Below are 20,477 nucleotides of genomic sequence, written 5' to 3'. Positions count from 1 at the left end.
AGTCCAGAAATTAGTGAAACATGACAGGAGTGAATACCTTGTGTAGAGAATAATTCCTGCTGGGATCCTCAAGTGCAGCCAGGGGTGGCAAGCATTGCCCTAGCCATTCCTGCATGAGAATAGTGAGTCCTCACCCATTTCCACAAGTCAACACTCAACAAGTGGATCTTACATGGAAGCCATACTGATGACCATTCCATCACTACAGTGCATGGCTTTTTTTAAAACCACTGGTTCCATGGATATCTGTGGCTAGATGAGTGCAGGAAATTGATCTGTAGGTGTCCTCTTTGTATATGCTTAGATTCCATCCCACCCCTGCTCCAGAAACCCTTTCTTTAAACTTCTCCATTTCTGTTCTTCCCTATTGTACACCCCCTCCCCCGCTGCTTCGCTGCTTGCTGGTCTGGCCTAAGTGAAGACAGGGGTTATATCTTTTCCCATCAGAGCTGGCCCTGAAGACACAGACACCCCCCCAACACCCCACCTTACCCCCCCACAGCCAACATGCTGCAGGCCAGTGCATAGTTTTATAGTTTTAAGAGAGGTTGCTCTATTTGTACAGGACTGGCCTGAGTGTCCCAGACCATCCCTTGTACATTCTCCTAGATAAACAGACCAGGAGGAAAGAAAGCATTCTGATTTCCAGTGTTTCCTAGAGCATCACTCACTTTAATGAGTGTACACAGGGTTTGATAAGGCTCAGCACTGAAGAGAATTGAGCTCAATCATGAGGTTCAGAGTTTGCATCTCAAGCACCCACACGGTAGGTCACAATACTCTGTACCCTAGTTCTAGGGTATCTAACTCCCTCTGGTGACCTCAGCTGTCACCAGAAATGCACATACCTAAATGAAGGACAAACACTCACACTCATAAAATAAAACAAGGAAAATAGAAACCTGTAAGCACAGGACTCTTGAAACTTGTACTGGTGCTTATGGGTCTTGCTAGTTGTGCTCAGTCTTGAGGAAGGTCCATCATTCTGCATTTCCCAGCATGGGGGGACTGGCAGAGCAAGTCCAGGATGACAAACTGTAGAGTTGCAGTTCTAGTTGAAGCTTAAGACAATTGTGGACCACAAGGCAGCAAGAGATTGGGGAACATGGAATTTTTTAATCAAGTGCATATGGACTTTTTCCTCAGCCATCAGCTCTCCCCGATTTTCACCAGACAAACCACAGTGACACTTTTTTTGTATGCATTGCATGAGGCTTCCAGGTAGACCCTGTGGTGGCAAACAGAGGGTCTGATGAAGAAAATGGGAGACAGGAAGTCACTGCCATTCTTGCTATAGTTTATTGTCCTGAAGCACAGCCCTCTCAGGCCTAGCACTTATTAGGCTGAAGATGAATTGTGTTTATAAACACATGACCTTGGCTTAGGTCATTCTTAAATGAAGAATTTAAGCAGTATTTGAAGGCTCTAAGCTCATCATGGGATGAGGGAATTCAGCGATGAGGGAGGAACAAATGTCCAGGTTTTCCTGAAGTTTTAGGACTGAACAGTGGCTAATGTCTTCTCCTTTGTTTTCACTGAGGTCCAAGGCAATTTAGGTAATTCATTCAGAAGACAAAAAGAAAAAGCTTGCTGGGTTTGCTGGTTCACACCTGAGTTCCCTGTACTGGAGAATAGAGGCAGTAATGTACCATGACTTTTAGCCTGTTTGGAATCCATAGTGGGAACTTATCTCAAATAACGTCATTCGAGAGAGGAGGGGGGCACCTCCTGATGCTGTTGCTTGTCCATCAAAAAGTGCAAAGAACCACTCAGGTGCTGTCCTTAATACAGGTGACCATGGGGCTGTTTCTCCTCCCTGCTGCTGCTGCTGCTGTTTTCTTGTTAGCATGGTAAGTGACATTAGTAGTCTCTGAGAGGTGGAGGGTACTGATATTTCTAAATAGACACTTAGTCAACCTTATTTTTGAGGTAGAATCTCTATATAAGGCAGTCTAGCCACAGATATTTGGTGATTCTCCTGCCTCAGCTTCCCTCAGCTTTGAATGACAGTGATATTGACGATCTGTTTAGGTCAGAGCTAGAGATTTAGGTTGCTGACATTCTGGAGTAGCAAGGAGCCACAAACATCACTGTGGCTACCAAAAGCCAAAAGACACTGGCTAAGTCGGGGAAGGTACAGGTGACTATGAACAACTCATTGCAGCTTGCAAGCCAGGGTCAGTGCTCTTATCTCTCTGGCCACTTCTCCTTTAATGGTTGACAGAGCCTTAGAGGGAACAGTGGTATGAAGTTCTCCACAGACTTACTGGACTCACCTGAGGAGACAGAGGTCCTCAGGTAGCTGGGAGAAGTAACATGCCTATCATTAATTCTTGAGTGCCTGGCTGGCCCCCATCTACCCTGAGGTATCTTCATGCATCTGCCTCAATCTGTGATATTGATTGCTAAGCAGCAGTAGCAGGCTGTAACACTGGCCAGGGGTTGTGCTGTTGGCATTCCAGGGTCCCCAAGCCTTCTCATCTAGAGATTTCTGAGAGTGAGAACATGACTGAATAAGTGTTGGGGTCCCACACATTATGATGGGAGCCCAAAACAAGGAAGAAGCCATAGATCCTACAGTTTTCATGAAGTGACAACTGGGCCTATTTTTTCCTGGGGACAAGGTGCAGTTTCTCAAGCATAAGAGAACACAGTGGAGGAATAGCTCATACCCATTACAAAAAAGCCTGTTTAAATGTGTGTATATCTACATGTATGTTCATCCCCAGGGGCGACTTTTACATTTGTGTGTGACACGTGAATGTGTATCTTTATGAGTGTAAGGATATACTTGAAGTTGTGAGCATTATTCATGTGTGCTAGGGCATGTGTGTTCATATTCATGTGTGCTTTTGTGTATGGATATCTATGGGCGTGTGTGTGTGTGTGTGTGTGTGTGTGTGTGTGTGTGTGTGTGTTTGAACATATTAATTTATAGGTGCCTCTTTTCAGGTCAGAGGACGTGTTTGGAGTTGGTTCTCTTCATCCATCTTTACATGGACTCATTTCCTCAGGCTGGGAAAGCAAGTGCCTCTATACTTAACAAATGCCCTGGACTTGAACACCAATGTAGGGATGGGGAGGATTAGCCGATTAAAGAAAATTGTAAAATATTCCATCCTCTGATCAGTCTTCTCATCAATCCTCGATACTCTAATTCAGTGCTACATTTTTTTTTTTTTACCAATTCTTGTATTCATTCCCAGAACCATCAGTCTGTGCCCCTGTACCCTCACCACACCCAATAGATTGACACTCCTATGGAGTCTTCCCAAGAGCCAGTTATCAATGGCTCTACTGCTGCCCTGGGAATCTCTAACCATAGGACAAAAGGGACTAGTGCCAGAGAGAGGAGAGCAGAGTGCAGGCTGCACTCGGGAGGTAGGAAGGCCCTGAGCCCTGCCTCCTGCTTCCTTGTGAACCAGGAAGTCAGAGAATGATCTGGAGTCAATTCTCTCCTACTACCAAGTAGGGTCCAGGGAGGGAATTAGGACTCATCTTCCCAGACTCAGGGGTATAAGGCCCTTGTTTGATTGCAGACTTCCACATGCCAGCTCCACCCTTTCCTGCCCTCACTCAGCCTTGTAGACCATGGTACAACACCTCTTCACCATGGCCTTTCAAGGGTCTCTTCTTCATCTGCTTTGTCCCTGAAGGTCCACCCTGGCCATCTTCCTGTAGCTTAAGGAGATGTGACAGGTGTAAAATCTCTTGACCATAACCTGAACTTGCCACTCCTCCCTCTACCTTGTTCCATTGTTCAGAGTGGTGGTGTGTACATATAGTTCCATGCAGATGGCATCCTCCACTGCCAACATATTGCTAGGAGATCTGTTAGAAGAGTGGTATTTGTGCAAAGCACATGAGTTCCCTGTTTTCTATATGCCATTGAGTCTTATGAAATTACAATTCTTACTGTGAAGCAATATTGCCAGAGAGTTAGCAATCAGTGACTTAGTTTATTTTTCATTATTCAGCAATTGACCTGCTTCACAGTTTTGGAATTTAACTTTACACCCTGTATGCACCTATCCCTGTCTATAATTCAATGGTTTCCAGGCACACCTTGATTTCTGCCTTAAGATACAGGCTTTAAGAAGTCCGTGTGTTAAATTTATAATTCATGAGACAGTGTTTCATAAAAGTAAGATAGTGACATGAATAGAAAATCACACAACAGCATCAAACACTGTTTTTCCAGGTATTCTCTGAACAAAATACATGTTATGGTGTCAGGTTTGGGGGCATTAGGTAAAGTCACCACCTGGATGCACAGTTCAGAGATGAGGCCAATTTGATCTAATGCATTCTCAACACCAGGATAAAGGGATACAGTTCCATCTCATACATCTTTCTGATTGCTTACTTTGGTGTAGTGTGATTCTAAAATTGATCTTTCCATCTGAGAATGTCTTCATAATTATTTTCTGTTATGAAATTCTTCTTACTCTTTAGGGCTAAGGTGATATCCAGGGAAAACACTCTGATATCTTTCACAAATACCTGCTTTTCTTCAGTACTCCGCTGTTCTGAGTCTCCATCTCTACCACACACTTAAGGTGCCCACCTGTGCAGTGCTCAGTTTGGGTACATCTGCCTAAATCCTTGAGGTGACCCACCCTGTGCTATCAGGTCCTCTGTAGACAGACATCAGGAGATGAAGTATTTTAAAGACTCCTCACATGTCTGCCTTCTGTTTGTTCTCTCATTTCCCATTTCTTTTTGACATACTATTACTGAGAGCACTTGAAATTCTTTTGAAGAAAAGTCTACTGCAATGGAAGGTGAAAGCATTTACACAACTGTATCAAGTATGTAATAAGCATCATTATTTTGGAGTCATTTTTATATAGAAGATAAAAGCAAGTAGGAAGAGATATCAGTGATTTTCACTGTCAGTCATTCCCGTTGCTAGAGAGGGTATCCTCCTTGTTAAAGAAATTAAAGTTAGACCAGGTGTGGTCACATGCACCTTTAGTCCCAGCGCTTGGGAGACAGAGACAGGTGGATCTCTGTGAGTTCTGACCAAACTGGTCTACAAAAGGAGTTCCAGGATAACCAAGACTGTTACACAAAGAAACTCTGTCCCCAAAACAAAACAAAACCCAACCAAACAAAGAAATTGAAGCTAAAATCTATTAGTATTAAAATTGAATTAGAAAGCTCACTTGAACTCAGCAATTCAAATATGTACTTTTAGGAGTTCTTTCTACTGAAATGGCTCAGAATTGACATCATTCCAGTAGTCATCAACACCCCAACTCAGCAGCATTCTTTCTTAGTGTCTCCTAAAGTAGAGAACAACATGGAGAAGGGGCCAATTTTAGGTTTACTTCTTCCAGCCATTCTGTGTCAAAGGATCCCAGGTCTGTTTGTTCACTTCTGCTGTCAATTGGTAATTCTTTTTTTTTTTTTTTTTTTTTTTTTGGTTTTTCGAGACAGGGTTTCTCTGTGTAGCTTTGCGCCTTTCCTGGAACTCACTTGGTAGCCCAGGCTGGCCTCGAACTCATAGAGATCCGCCTGGCTCTGCCTCCCGAGTGCTGGGATTAAAGGCGTGCGCCACCACCGCCCGGCCAATTGGTAACTCTTAAGAAGAGAATTTTTGTCATTGACAACTTTTATGCTTTCCACACCTGTATTTCCCTGTTTCCTCTGCTAAGAACTGCTACAGGTGTTGAATTGTTACTTTATCAGACACTATGTTACTCAGATACCAAAGGGAACTTCTCTGATTCAGTTTCCCAGTCCACAGCATAGAGTGGAAAGTATTTCATTACAGCAATCTCACAGCACTGTCACCTAAGCACGCGTGAGGTAGAAGACTGGGACATTTCTCCCTAGACTACACTTAGGTATGGAATCACAGAGTTTATCAGGGAACAACCAAACAACCAAACAGAATCCTTGCAGGGATTTGAGAAATACTGGAAGTTAAACAGAGGATCTGAGGCCTGAAGAAAGCAAATTCACACATTGCTGGTGAAATACACATGCACTGTAGTCCCACTTTTCAGGACAAACTTCTTGAGCCCAGAAGTTCAAGGCCATCCTAGGAAACAGAGAGCTGTTTGCTCATATATCAAGGAAAGGAGAGGACAAGATTGGATGAGTAAGTCAGTGGCAGTTTGGAGAGAGGAGAGAAGGAGAGGAAATAGGATGATGACAAGAAAGGAAAGAAGAAAAGAAAGAAATGTCTCCCCTCTACTGATGTAGATGTAGACCACAGATTTCCTCAAACCTGAAACATGCTTTTTCATATTTATTCTCATTTAACTCCCCTGGCTGTGTAAGAGGCACTTCATATCTTCAATAAACTTTTAAGTTGTTCAACAATTGCACCTATTCATATACTGTCTGTCCCCACTCTCTTTCAAAGTGAAAGAGAGAGAGAGGGGGAGGGAAAGAAAATTTAATATGGCGTTTTAAAGAGTTTTCTAGATACTCTCCTAAGAGATATTTTTTCTTTTTTATAGGAATTCAAGACTGATCTCTGTGTTTTATAAAGGTTCTCTTTCAAAACAAAGGCCATTCCCACACAGGCCTGTGCAAAGGCTTGTAGATTTGCCTGGAAAGATCATTCTGGAGAACAGAAAACAAGTTGCTGTAGATGTTAAGTTAACTTCATGTTCCTCCCTTTGGTGCCTGGCAGGTAGCTACATGGACCACCAAAGACTCAAACAGATAAATCAGTCATGACAAAAGAAATAATCTTAGTTAAAACTAATAGGAAAGAGAATCATAGTCATTTATCTTCATATTAGATCCATTATTACAGCAAAGATCTTCTGTGAGTGAAAATGGTCAAGGTGTGCATGTGAATAAAGAGTTCATGACCCACAGTGTTGCTGAGGTAAAGATGTAGAAACAGACCTTATATTTGCTAAAAAGATTCTGAAGAAAATATCAGATGAAATATACCACTCTCCTTGTTTGCTATAGTAAACTATATGCATATATATGCTCCATTATATATTTAGCTGAGCTCCATGACTTATTTGTCCTTTTGGGGATCATTTCTCTTTAAGTATTATTATTTTTTTATTATTATTTTTTATATTTATTTTATTATTATTATTATTATTATTATTATTATTATTTTACAACACCATTCAGTTCAACATAATAGCCACAGAATCCCCTGTTCTCCCCCTCTCGCCCACCCCTCCCCCCAGCCCACCCCCCATTCCCACCTCCTCCAGATCAAGGTCTCCCCCGAGGACCGGGGTTGACCTGGTAGACTCAGTCCAGGCAGGTCCATTCCCCCCTCCCAGACCGAGCCAAGTGTCCCTGCATAAGTCCCAGGATTCAAACAGCCAACTCATGCAACGAGCCCAGGACCTGGCACCAATGCACAGCTGCCTCCCAAACAGATCAAGCCAACTGACTGTCTCACCCGTTCAGGTGGCCTGATCCAGTTGGGGGCCCCTCAGCCTTTGGTTCATAGATCCTGTGCTTCCATTCATTTGGTTATTTGTCCCGGTGCTTTATCCAACCTTGGCTTCAACAATTCTCGCTCATATAAATCCTCTTCTTACTCACTAATTAGACTCCCAGTGCTCCACCAGGGGCCCAGCCGTGGATGTCTGCCTTCAGATTCCTCAGTCCTTGGATGGGGTTTATGGCACCACTATTTGGGTGTCTGGCCATCCCATCACCAGAGTAGGTCAGTTCCTGCCGTCTCGCGACCATTGCCAGCAGTCTTTTGAGGGGGTATCTTTGTGGATCTCCGTGGGCCTCCCTAGCTCTCTGCTTCCTCCCCTTCTCACCTTCTCATGTGGTCTTCATTTACCATGGTCTCCTATTCCTTGTTCTCCCTCTCTTTTCTTGATCCAGCTAGGATCTCCCACTCTTTCCCTCGACTGTCGCCCTTCATTGTTCCCACTCATGACCAGGCTATTCATGTAGATCTTGTCCATTTCTCCGTGTCTTTTTTTGGGGTCCCGTTTTCCAGGTAGCCTCACTGGTGATGTGAGTAGCAGTCTAGTCATCCTTGTTCCACATCTAGCATCTTCCTATGAGTGAGTACATACCATATTTGTCTTTCTGAGTCTGGGTAACCTCACTCAGGATGATTTTTTCTAGATCCATCCATTTGCCTGCAAACCGTGTGATGTCGTTGTTTTTCTCTGCTGAGTAGTATTCCATTGTGTATATGTGCCACAATTTATTTATCCATTCTTCAGTTGAAGGGCATCTAGGTTGTTTCCAGGTTTTGGCTATTACAAACAATGCTGATATGAACATTTAAGCCAAAGATGTTTTTTGGTAGGATTTAGTGGATATTGCAAAAAATAAAAGTAAACTACATTTCATAGGCTTTGTTTAATGACACTTTCACATAAAATAAAATTTTTTCAATAATTTTTCTTTTTAAAGAATATTTCTTTAAAGATCAAAACACGATACTTTGACAAATAAAATATTTCCCTCCAATTTTTGCCTTGGTTTATTGAATAATAAATAATAAGTGACATCAGAGATTACAGTGTCTGCCATGTCTCATACCTGACACATTACAAAGGTGAGATTTAAAGGAGCCTGGCGATGCCCAATGTCAAGGACCTGGTCTCTATATATGTCAGGAACACAGCACATTCTGGTGTTTTGCAGAGGGCTGAGGCTATATTGGAAAAGCATGTAGGAAAGGGTGTTTAAAGGGAAAACTAATGAAAAATCTAATGATGAAAACAATGATAAAGAATAATGAATAATAGAGGGAAGTTGTTCTGGGCCATGGATTGTGAACATGTAATGATTATCACACCATCCCAGAGTTTTTAGCAGTGAATTTAACTGACTTAGCCTCTTCTATTTACTATGCTTTCTACAAAGTAATATCTAATTTCCATTGGAATTGAAGGCCATGGAAGATGGTCAATTTTAACTTTGATTTTACCCTGAGGTTGCTTACCAATAATTGATCTTTGTTTCACTATGCTAGCTTTGGAAAAGGAAAAGGCATTTTTCATTTCAAAGGAAAAACTAATCTCATTATTTATGGGTCCTTTGAGTTTCATGTTGAGCACTCGAGTGACTCATTTCTAATTCAAGTTAATACTGTACTTGTCTAGAGGCTAAAAAGCTAAGAGAGAGATACTTCCTCTCTGTGGACTGTGTGACAGATATCTCCACATGTTAATTAAAGTAGAACAGAATCACCATACAACTAACCATTTGAGAGTTGGTTCTACTGGTGAAGTGCAAGCCAAGTCTAGTAGATTAACTGTCAACTTTGACACCCTGTCAGTTTGGCATCCAAACTTATTTCTTTTATCCATATGATTTAACTACTGGCTTTTATATGATCATGGCCATGGCAAAATACAAAATGCATCCAAATGGAACTAAGGAGTCATGCAGATAACAACATTTGAAAATGTAGCTGAACGTTTTCCTTTGTCCTCCTGGTCCACAGCTGCTCAGACCCAAGTAAACACACAGAGGCCTATATTAATTAAAACTGCATGGCCATTAGCTCAGGCTTATCATTGACTAGCTCTTACACTTAACTCAGCCCATTTTTGTTAATCTATATGTTGCCATGTGTTCCATGGCTTTACCTGTGTGTCATAACATGCTGCTCCCTGGACAACAGGCTGGTGTCTCCCCATCAGCCTTCCTCTTCCCAGAATTCTCCTTGTCTTCTTATCCTGCCTATAATTCCTGCCTGGCTACTGGCCAATCAGCATTTTATTTATTAACCACTCAGAGCAACACATTCACAGCATACAGAGCAATATCACCCATCATGAAAATTCCATTCTCCTCTAAGACTCAAGGTTGTCTGTTATCCATGGGCCTTGCAAAAGCAAGAAGTTTGAGCCATAGGCCTTGGTCGTGCAATTTGTAATTGATATAAGCCTCTATATATTTACTTGGGTCTGAGCAGCTGCAGGACCACACAGGACAAGGAATTTTATAAGTGGCTGTGGGCCCTTGATGCTGGGCAAGACCAGGAAAACTTCCAACTATAGCCTGGAAACTCAGCGTGTATATTATATAAAGTTAAAAGAAAAGGTGGGATCTGGGCGGTGGTGGCACACACCTTTAATCCTAGCACTTGGGAGGCAAAGGCAGGTGGATCTCTGTGAGTTTGAGGCCAGCCTGGGCTACAGAGTGAGTTCCAGGAAAGGTGCAAAGCTACACAGAGAAACCCTGTCTCAAAAAAACCAAAACACAAACAACAAAAACAACAAAAAACAAGAAAAAGGAGATGGGTTTATTAAATACAGCTGAACAAGGTGGTTTGTCATCTCATCTATGTAGGGGAACAGTCTCAGGATGCAGTCAGTAAAAAGAGGAAGCTACAGTTGGTATTTTGTGCACATTCTATTAGACTCTATACTTGGATCACTGGGAGGTCATTCCATTTTACTTAGCCTGACTTGGAGAAGGCTTTCCCATTTCAATGAGTCTGAGACTCTGATGTCCTTGACATGCCATGCTCATGCCAACAATAGAAAGTTACTCAGGAGCCAGGCGGTGGTGGAGCATGCCTTTAATCCCAGCACTTGGGAGGCAGAGGCAGGCGGATCTCTGTGAGTTCAAGGCCAGCCTGGGCTACCAAGTGAGTTCCAGGAAAGGTGCAAAACTACACAGAGAAACCCTGTCTCGAAAAACAAAAAACAACAACAAAAAAGAAAGTTACTCAGGATCTTATCTATTCTCCTGTTGATTATAAGCAGCATTGATCAGGAGGGATGAACATCAGAAAAATCTGCCTGGGTTTGCATACCTTGGGAAATTTTGAAAAATCACAAGTCTAGAAGCCTAGGGAAGGCTCCCAGTCCTGTTTAGTTTTTTGACATTGCAACACCATGTTATCACTCATACTTGCAAACCATACAGTTGAGTTACAAAGCAAAATCACAAACACAAAATCATAATGTTGTAAGTACGTTTGTAATTTTGTGTTGTGTCATGTTCAGTGCTGTCTTGGGGTAAATGGATGCTGGTGGCTGCCAGGAGGATTCACTTTTAATGTCCTCCCAATTTTCAATATTCTTGCAAGACTTTAATATTTTGCTAAGTTATAAGCATATGTTTTGCAAGACATAGCAACTGTGCCAGAAAATCAAGTAAAAAAATGGTTGGTTTATGATTAAGAGATAAAAAAAATCCCTGAATATTTATAAACTCAAATTATGTAAAGTATATAACTCATCTATGTTACTTTAAATAAAATAATACTATAAAATTAATGACATTTAACAATATTTATATTCCCCTAATGCCTAGGGAATATGTTGGTACCTTTATAGTAATGCTTGTAGACACATCATGTATCATTTTAGGCAAATGTGTGTACATGACATAAGCACATACCATATAATTTGTATTGGACAGTGGGGTGAGAGAAAGATTTCTGCCACTTCAGAGTGTGGAATATAATCAATGAATGCAATCCTCAAAAAAATATTCCCATCCAATTCTTTAAAATTGATCTCTGGGAATGACTTGAGGTTAAGCCTTTACTCTTTTTTGCAGAAGATGCATTTTTGATAACCAACACTCATTATTGGTTGTAGTATTAAGGCAACTCCACGTAGTTAAAAGGGAGTTTTATTTTGTGGGGTAACTTACAAGTAAAGGGATAAGTTACAGGGTTCAGAAAAGGTGTAGCGCTGTCCAGCTGTGTTCTCTGGAAAACTCTGCTCAGTCTACCTCCAGCATCCAGGATCTAGGAACCAAGACAGCTGGCACATCCAAATTTCAGGTCTTAAGGGCTCCTGTCTTGGCTCTGCCTTGTAGGCATGGCAGTTACCAAAGGCTCAATGGGTGTAGTACTTCCAGGTCAAAGCTGGAACAGCTACCCACTACAACCCGTGTCTGGCTGCTCACAATAGCTTTTAACTCCAGCCTTTGACATTTGCCCTGTGTCCCCTTGATATTTTGTGTATTAATTCTTTAGTTTAAAATCGCAAATGTATTTCAGCACTTTGGGACAACATGCCTTAGTTGAGGCTGCACTTTTTTTTGTATGAAATATATCACTAATCCAGTCATTTCCATAGGCTCATTGTTTAAGTATAGAGTTTTAGAAAATGTTGTGTGGTTTGGAAAAACACAAATAGACCAACTTCATGTTTTATTCCTTTATTGTTTTCACTATCATGCTTTCCTTGTTGCAGTATCTTGTTATTTTATATAATTTTTAAATTTTTATTCTTTTATTTTCCATATAGGTTTTACTCACATCCTCTTTCTGGATTCTTCTCATTCCTTCTATATTTTACTAATAATCTGAGCGAAATGCCACATAGGAAGTAGAAAATGTCCCTATTGAGAACTCTCCTGCAGCCAGGGCTTCCTTGCAGGACATACTCTCCTCCTGCACCTTGTTAGGACTTTCTTTTTAATGCAGGGATTGAGAGCTGTGGTGGAGGAGCAACTGCCCAAGGTGCTGATGACCTGATTCATGAGATGACAGTGAAGGAGCACATGCAGCTGGAAAGGTGTAGAACTTCTCTCTAGAGTTCAGAGAGTCCTGAGGGTTTCTACAATGAGTTTGTGAGGAAAGCAAAAGGATTTCTTTCCTCTACCAAGAAATTCGTACTGCTGAGTGATGAGCGAAATCTTTGGTGGCCAGAGGTTCATATAAGAGAGCTGACCCTGAGAGAGACGGGATCCTACAGGCTACAGAAAGCCTTTCTGAGCTCTGTGGTAATTGTAGTCTGGCTTTTTGGTCCTGACAATGCTTGTGCACATGGACTTGCTCTGAATTGTGTCCTCTTAAAGGATTTGGTCCTTTGCTTCACTTCCACATTAATCTGCAAACTTTCTGACATTAGAACTTTTTTCTTAAAAATTTAAAACTATATTATTTATATGCACTGGGTGGTTTTATGTCAGTTTGACACAAGCTACAGTCACCTGACAGGAGGGAACCTTGACTGGAAAACTTCCTTCATAAGATCAGGCTGTGGACAAGCCTTCAGAGCATTTTCCTAACTAGTGATTGATGAGGGAGGGCTCAGCGGATGCCTTCCCTGTTCTGGTGATCCTGGGTTAAGGAAACATGCTGAGCAAGCTGTGTGAGCTAGCCAGTAAGTAGTGTTCCTCCCTGGATTCTGTATCAGCTACTGCCTCCAGGTTCCTGCCCTGTTTGAGTTCCTGCCCTGACTTCCTTCAGTGACGAGCAGAGATGTGGAAGCATAAGCCAAATAAAGCGTTTCCTCTCCTAGTTGTTGTGGTCATAGCATTTCATCACTGCAATATTAAACATAACAACAACAATATGTTTATTTTGTACTAATCTCTGTGTGCACATAAGCATGTGTGTTGACCCATGATATGAGGGTGCAATTCACAGGACAAATGTGGTTCTTTCCATCCACCATGAGGGTCCTGGGGATGGAATTCAGGTAATCAGACTTGGCGGCAGGCACCTTTACTCAGCAAGCCATCGCACCAGGTCCAGACAATTTTTAAACTATGTTTTTTTTTTTTTTGTACTTGGAAGACTTTGTTCCCATCTTCACCTCTTTATTTATGGCTTGCTCAGCTATCTCTTATAGAATCCAGGACCATCAGCATAGGGTGGAACCACCCATAATGAGATGGGCCACCCACAATTAATCACTAATTAAAAAGATGTTTTACAGGTTTGCTTACAGCCCATTCTTATACCAACACTTTCTCAACTGAGGTTCCATCCTTTCCAGGACTATAATTTGTGTAAAGTTGACATAAAACCAGCCAGTCCATACCTCTACCATGGGTGTATGGTCTCTGAGTCTGTTCTGGCTTATTCCAACCAACAATCATGGAAAGAGGACAGAGTGGAAGCTCTTTGAGTGTTGACTCTAGGCTAACCAATGGTAACATGATATAAATGTGAACAGATAGGAAGTGGAAATAACGTACTGTTTTTGATAATTTTACATGATTGCATTACCAAGTTGTGGAAACAAGGAAGGCTGAAAAATAAAACAATTCCATTTCTCTTTGCATTAGGTATGGAAACTGACCTTCAAAGTATAAAGTATTAGAACTTTTTGTATAAGAGTAAACAAAGAATTTAAGGATTATTAAACAATTGAAAGGTGAATGAAGACATATTTTCCACAGCCCACACATGGTCACATGGATGTACATTTTTCCTGAAAGGGCAAACTTGTCAAGATTTTAGACAGAACATTCTGTGACTTAGCATCTGAAAATATGACCTTTACACTGCATTATTAAACATAGAATATATTCCTGAAAACAAAGCTATTATCCTGTTCAATTTCCAAGTTCACATGCTTGGAGATGCCATGCATACGTGTCTTCTGAGGAAATGAGGAGGCTTAAGATATTTCCATAGAGCATGTTTAAAAATCCATATTTGCTAAAAAAAAAAAAAAAAAAACCAGCAATCCAGAAGGCCAGTAAAGGTGATCAAATACACTTGTGCACCTCGGAGTTTCAGGCTTATATATTTAAGCAATTATCAGCTAATTACTACCAGTGTGGACTGCAGAGGTAATATGTCTGCATAACCTTTGACAATACACACACACACACACACACACACACAATATATATATATATATATATATATATATATATATATATATATATATATATATATATATATTTGTTGCATGTTGAAACCATCTGCATTTCTTTTTATACATTTTTATTATTTGTTTTATAAAATGATAATGTATCATTTATCTCTTCCCTTTCTTCCCTCCAAACTCTTTCATTTATCTCCCTTTGCTCTCTTTCAAATTCATGGCCTAGTTTTTCATTAATTGTTATTACAAGTATTTATGTATATGTATATACATATAGATTCCTAAATAAAACTTGTTCAGTCTATGTAACATTACTTCTATGTATATTTTCACACTAACCTTTTGATATTAGATAACCAATTCATAATACTCATCCCAGGAAAGACTATTTCTCCCACTCTTAGCATCTCTTAGTTACCTGTAGTTCTTTGTGTGGAGTTCAGGACTCATAGCTCATTTTTAATGAGCCAAGCTAGTAGAAATCTTTGAAAAAAATCACTTTTTCTGACTAAAATGGTATGTTCATTCATAAATTTGTTTTCATGAAGCAAGAGACATAGCTGCTATAGAAATAAAACATGAGTTCCTAGTTACCAGAAATACATTTTGTATATATGCCTTAAACAGCTTCAGAAATATGGGAGAGAGTTATGTTGTAAACAATGTATACTAGGAGAGACTAGAATTAGCATATGAAAAGTAATTATAGTAAAGGACAGCTGATTAAATTCTAAAAGCAAATTCAAATGGGAACATGGTAGTAAGACTCAAAGGAGGTGACACAGATAGACACATGCCAGGCATTGAGACAGAGGGATGACAGAAAATGAATAACATATGCTAGAAGTGTCATTTACAGATAGAAGGTAGATAGAGATAGATTATAGATATATTATAGATAATAGGTAGGCTGTAGATGAAAGGTAGGTGACTCTAGATAATGTATAGAAGATAAATAACATGCTAGACAGATGGTTCAGCAGTTAAGAGCACTGGCTACCTTTCCAAAAGTCCTGGGTTCAATTCCCAACAACCACATGGTATGGTTCACAACCATCTGTAATGAGATCTGGTGCCTGCTTCTTGTGTGCAGGCATGCATACAGGCAGAACACTGTATACATAATAATAAATTTTAAAAAAGAAGATAGATATTAGTAGATGGTAAATTATAGATGACAGATATAAAATATAGATAAATAGATAGATAAACCATTTAGCTTAATTTTCACGGTAGTTTTTAACAGGAAAAAGCTTTAATAAAACACAGAAGATTGTGATACATCAAGGCAAGTCCTCTAGGACAGATCCAGAGTTTAGTTCTGAGACCACAGGAAATTTGCAAAAAATTGTTGTAAAATGAGGCGACTGTGTTTCTGACATGCCAGTAATATTTTTCTTGAATAATGCAAAATTGTGAAATATAATGCTTAGAACAGCCCGGACAAAGCTCTTAGTTCAATCTCTAGTAATGCAAAAGAAACATAGTCTTCAATGTGTTTTCATTTATGACAATTGTAATTCATGACTGTATATTAAGGTGAAAGGTCATAGCTAGGTTGAGTGAGGACAGAAAATTGATCAAAGATTGTATTCCACATGAATTACAGCTCTAACTTGTGAATGTACTTTTCTGTTTTTTATTTCAGCCTCCTGAGTTTCTGATGAAACCTGTAGCTAGAAAACCTTTGACTAATGACTTTTGCTGGCTAATACTGTTTGTATAGAGGTAATTTCCATGAAAAAGGGATGCATTTTACTTGAGAAAGAAAAGTACAAAACACAACTTTTTTTAGCTTCTGATGTTAGGAATCATTTCCAGATATATACATTGTAGATGAAAGGAGAGAAGACACAAAGGTCACATATTTTATGTCAAAAAGGCTTAATAGTACATCTAGAAACTTGATGGGATTTCAAATATTTAATGAAGATTCTTATCATTGAATTGCAGAATCTCAATGTTAGGATTTGAACATGACTGAGGTCCCCATTTACTTTGAGTACTACATAGAACCCTCTCAGAGACCACCACCTGGCTGATCTACCATTTGTTCTTAAATCCATCATTACCATACCACCTCTAATATAGCAAAGCAAAATTAATTTCCATCACCCAGAGGTATAATCCTTTACACTAATTTTGCTGGTGTGTGCACATGTCCAGTAATTCAATATTTCCCTACAAGAAACCTTACAGTATAATCTTCATCTCCTTAAAAAGGATCATCAGTTATAATATTTATATTTACTTAATTTTATCCTCAATGACATATGTGTAATTGCTCTCTTTCCTTTGTAAATTAGTTAGATGGTTTATGAAAACTTCAGTGAGTTTTTCAGCAGGAAATTCTTTTTTGCATTTTATATTCATATATTATAAAGAACATTCTAAATTTAATTTTCCACATATTAGCCCAGGCATGTTTCCCACTCATCTTATTTACAAATAACTGCATTTAGCTTGTTTGCATTATGTATATATAAGTGTGTTCTCATTTCATTGTGCTTTAATTTAAATTTTAATTGTTTTATTATGGTGCAAGGCTATAACAATTTAGGTATTCCTAACTTACTGTGCTTAAAGCATATCTCCTCTTCTAGAAAAATTTACATAATCAAAGATCATACAGTTCATACTAAGGAATAATAAACTACTAAGGAAATAATAATACTTTATGAATGGTTTCTTCCAATGAGAAGATAATTAAGTAAGAATACCTTAGCTCCAACTCTGCCTGTTGTTTCCTTGAATTCTTATGCATCCATGGGTTGGAAAGACTGATAGCATATTCAGCACTAGGGAGGACAAGTAATGGAGAAAGAAGAACTATTAGTTCTTGATAATGCCAGTTAACATAGTTCAAACTCTACATCATATTTGTAAATTTTTTAAGACAATATTAATTAATGGGTGATCAATAAGAAATGTACTTGGGAACTCATTTTTCTTGTTCTAGCTGGCACACTGTACCATCTACTCAGTCACATACTGCAGGTGGTAATGTCAGTCTGACATTGCTCAGGTCAAATTCAAGTTCATAAAGACCCTTGTTTCAAACAGCCATCTTGTAAACAATGCCATTGTCCTCTTTATATGTTGCCTTATTCATCTCAATAATCATGTTATTTCATCCTACATTACTAATTTTCTCGTTTCACTTGCTTGCCCTCAGTGTTCTTGTTTGTCTATGATTGCATAGATTGAAATGTACAATGTGCACACATATACAAAAACACAGATGCACATGCACACTGTATACTCATGAAGTCATACAGATAAATACATAAGCATATTACTAATGCATAAATATATATACATATATACAGATAAATGTGCAAACATGAATAAATACATATATATGCATGTATATACAGAAGCATACATATGTACACGACTCAGAAAACAGGCAGACAAATAGTCACATACACAAATATAGGTGTCTTCACTGGTATATATACAAAAATGCAATCATATACATATGCTTACACACAAACACATATACACATTCACACAAAAAATAGACACACATGATCTATACTGTACACACACAAGAATGCACGTACACACACATACATGGATAATACATGAATATACACATAATCACACATGCATAAATTTACACAAAACTCATATAGAACAAATTCATATGTACAATTACACACACATACACAGACATGCACACAAATGCACACTTAACACACATACACATGCACACACATATAGATATAAATACACACAAATACATACATATGTACAATGCACACATATACATGAAAATACATAAATGCATACCTAAATACACATACATGTAAATAAACACAGAACACATACATATACTATGCATGCATACACAGGCACACACATACACACACATGGACATGCACACTTGCAAATGTACATATACACCTGCACACACAGAGTGAACTAGCTGCTGAAGCCAGGCTGATGACCCTCCTCACTAACTTTGATGCTTTATCTTTGTAATAGTTTATTTTCCCTCCTCACTCAACTGTGAGTCTGTTAAATACTGCTTTCAGGGATGGTTTCAGAGGAAGATGGGTTCATGGTTGTGTGAAATCACCACTCTGTTTCCTGCTCTTTGGGTCAGTAATGATCTTGCTGGAGACTAGCAGAATGTGCCCTGTCATCTTTAGTGTTTATGGCCTCCTCCACACGAATATTATGTATTTATGCCATTCCATCTTCGAGAGGGACTCACATCCCAATCGCACGTGAAAGGAGGACTTATCCGTTATACACTCAATGGCAGAATTATTAAAGTGAGGTTTCTTTACTTTCTGTTTGATAGAATGTGTGTAAATGCTCATGAGAGATTATCATTACTGGTAAGCCTGGATGTTTTGCAGCTCAGTATTAGCCCACAGACTGTTAAGACTAAACCTCTCTAGGAGTAAAGTGAACAGATGCTACAGCACATTTGCATGAAGATGAGAGGATTCTGAGTGAAGTGAAGTGGTAATTAGGTCCATGGAAAGAAATCAGCAATGCAATGGTGGCTCCCAGTTTATGGTTGAACTTGCTGAGCACCTGGGCGATTGTCGATGCATCTTTTTCTTTTTCATGGGAACTCCTGGGTCTTCACAACCTTTGGGCATCTGGAGAAAATACATAGTATTTTCAGCTCTTGGGGGTGCAGACTGTTTTCTGAGCAGTAAACAGATTATTAATGAATATATTAACTTGATGTTCTTTGCAAATATTTATTTAAAGGCTTAAGGGGATATGAAATACAAAGCCTTTATAAGTTGAAATGAGTCTTGCTACCTATGCAAAAGTCTACTTGAACCCATTGTTTATCTTCTGTGTTGTTTTTCACAGAAGCATGTTGTGAGAAGAAAGGGATTGTTGTGTAATTAATTGAGATATTTAAAAGGGAATTTTCATGTGATAAAAGCCTGGAGTTACATATCAAGTGTTACCTTAGGAAGATCTTCAACTTTCCATCAAAATTATAATTTCAGAGAGATGTTTGAATATTACATTTCCCATAGCACACTGAAGAACAGAGTCAAAGAGTTTCACTTCTACACAAGTAAATCTACAAAATATGTTAAAATTCCAGCATTAGAAATCCACATTGCCCAATATGTGTGAACAATAATTCCACCAGTAACATATGTGCACACCAAATTGTGAACAAAGCACCCCTTCCCTTTACACATTCTAGTCAGAAATGAGGAAAAATATATACCTAAGGAGAATCACCTTGGTAAAGACATCAATTTGGGAATCATTCATGAAGGAGCATGCACACATCCCACCCCATCCCCCACTCTTACCAGTTAGAATTGCAGTTAACAGTCTAACATGGAGACCTGCCCCTGTCAGCAGTGACTGTGTTAAGAAAGTAAGTGTGACAGTTTGGTTTCTCTTATCTCATTAAGAGAGTGTTTGAGATTTACTAAAGAAGATATCTCTACCCTCCAAGATCTCCAATGCTTCAGGGTTGAATTACAAAACTGAGAATAGTTTTACTGGAAAAGGATCAAAGGGTAGCAATTAGATATGTAAGAATACAGAAATGGACCTTGAGAGGGAAGGCTAGACAGCTCTCAACAGACCTCTCTGGAACAGCAAAACTTGACCTGATTTATTAACTTATTTTTCATGGTGGAAATCAAAGCTAAGATCCAGTGCATGTATTTTAAAACATATTTATTTTTTTTGAAAACTTTCTACAAAATATTTTGATCATATTCACTCTCTATTATCTCAAATCCTTCAAGAGCTCCTTCAACCTCCCTACCCTCTCAACTTCATATTCTTTCTTCATTTTGTATAATAATTTTTCTAGGCCATTTAGTAGTCCTGTATACTCATGGTAATGAGGCACTCCAGAGCAGCACCGTAGATTTACCAGAAGCCACACCATTAAAGGAATCTGACTTTCTCCCTCCCATCAGCTATCCATTGTACATTTGAGCAACGCTTGATACTCACAACCCAAAC

At 39.2% G+C, this 20,477-nt stretch overlaps 2 long non-coding RNA genes across 3 annotated transcripts in view; one reads left to right on the top strand and one right to left on the bottom strand.

The window, feature by feature from the left end:
- Positions 1-651: 651 nt before the first annotated feature.
- LOC143266931 (uncharacterized) lies at positions 652-19,808 on the bottom strand. 2 transcript variants are annotated; one of them, XR_013041784.1, is made up of 5 exons: positions 19,720-19,808; positions 19,448-19,566; positions 19,056-19,123; positions 17,225-17,302; positions 652-1,624 (listed from the first exon to the last, which is right to left on the bottom strand). It is a non-coding gene; the product is annotated as an uncharacterized LOC143266931 (long non-coding RNA). The 2 variants fall into 2 exon arrangements; XR_013041783.1 differs by lacking the exon at positions 19,056-19,123 and having other exon boundaries at positions 19,720-19,804.
- LOC121829192 (uncharacterized) overlaps positions 19,809-20,477 on the top strand; it is a 31,226-nt gene continuing 30,557 nt past the window's right edge. The window contains exon 1 of the long non-coding RNA XR_013041765.1: positions 19,809-19,875. This is a non-coding gene — a long non-coding RNA (uncharacterized LOC121829192). The remainder of the gene's footprint in view (positions 19,876-20,477) is intronic.

Source organism: Peromyscus maniculatus, chromosome 1, assembly GCF_049852395.1.
Source record: "Peromyscus maniculatus bairdii isolate BWxNUB_F1_BW_parent chromosome 1, HU_Pman_BW_mat_3.1, whole genome shotgun sequence".
NCBI classification, from domain to species: domain Eukaryota; kingdom Metazoa; phylum Chordata; class Mammalia; order Rodentia; family Cricetidae; genus Peromyscus; species Peromyscus maniculatus.
This window is presented reverse-complemented; position numbering and strand designations above follow the sequence as displayed.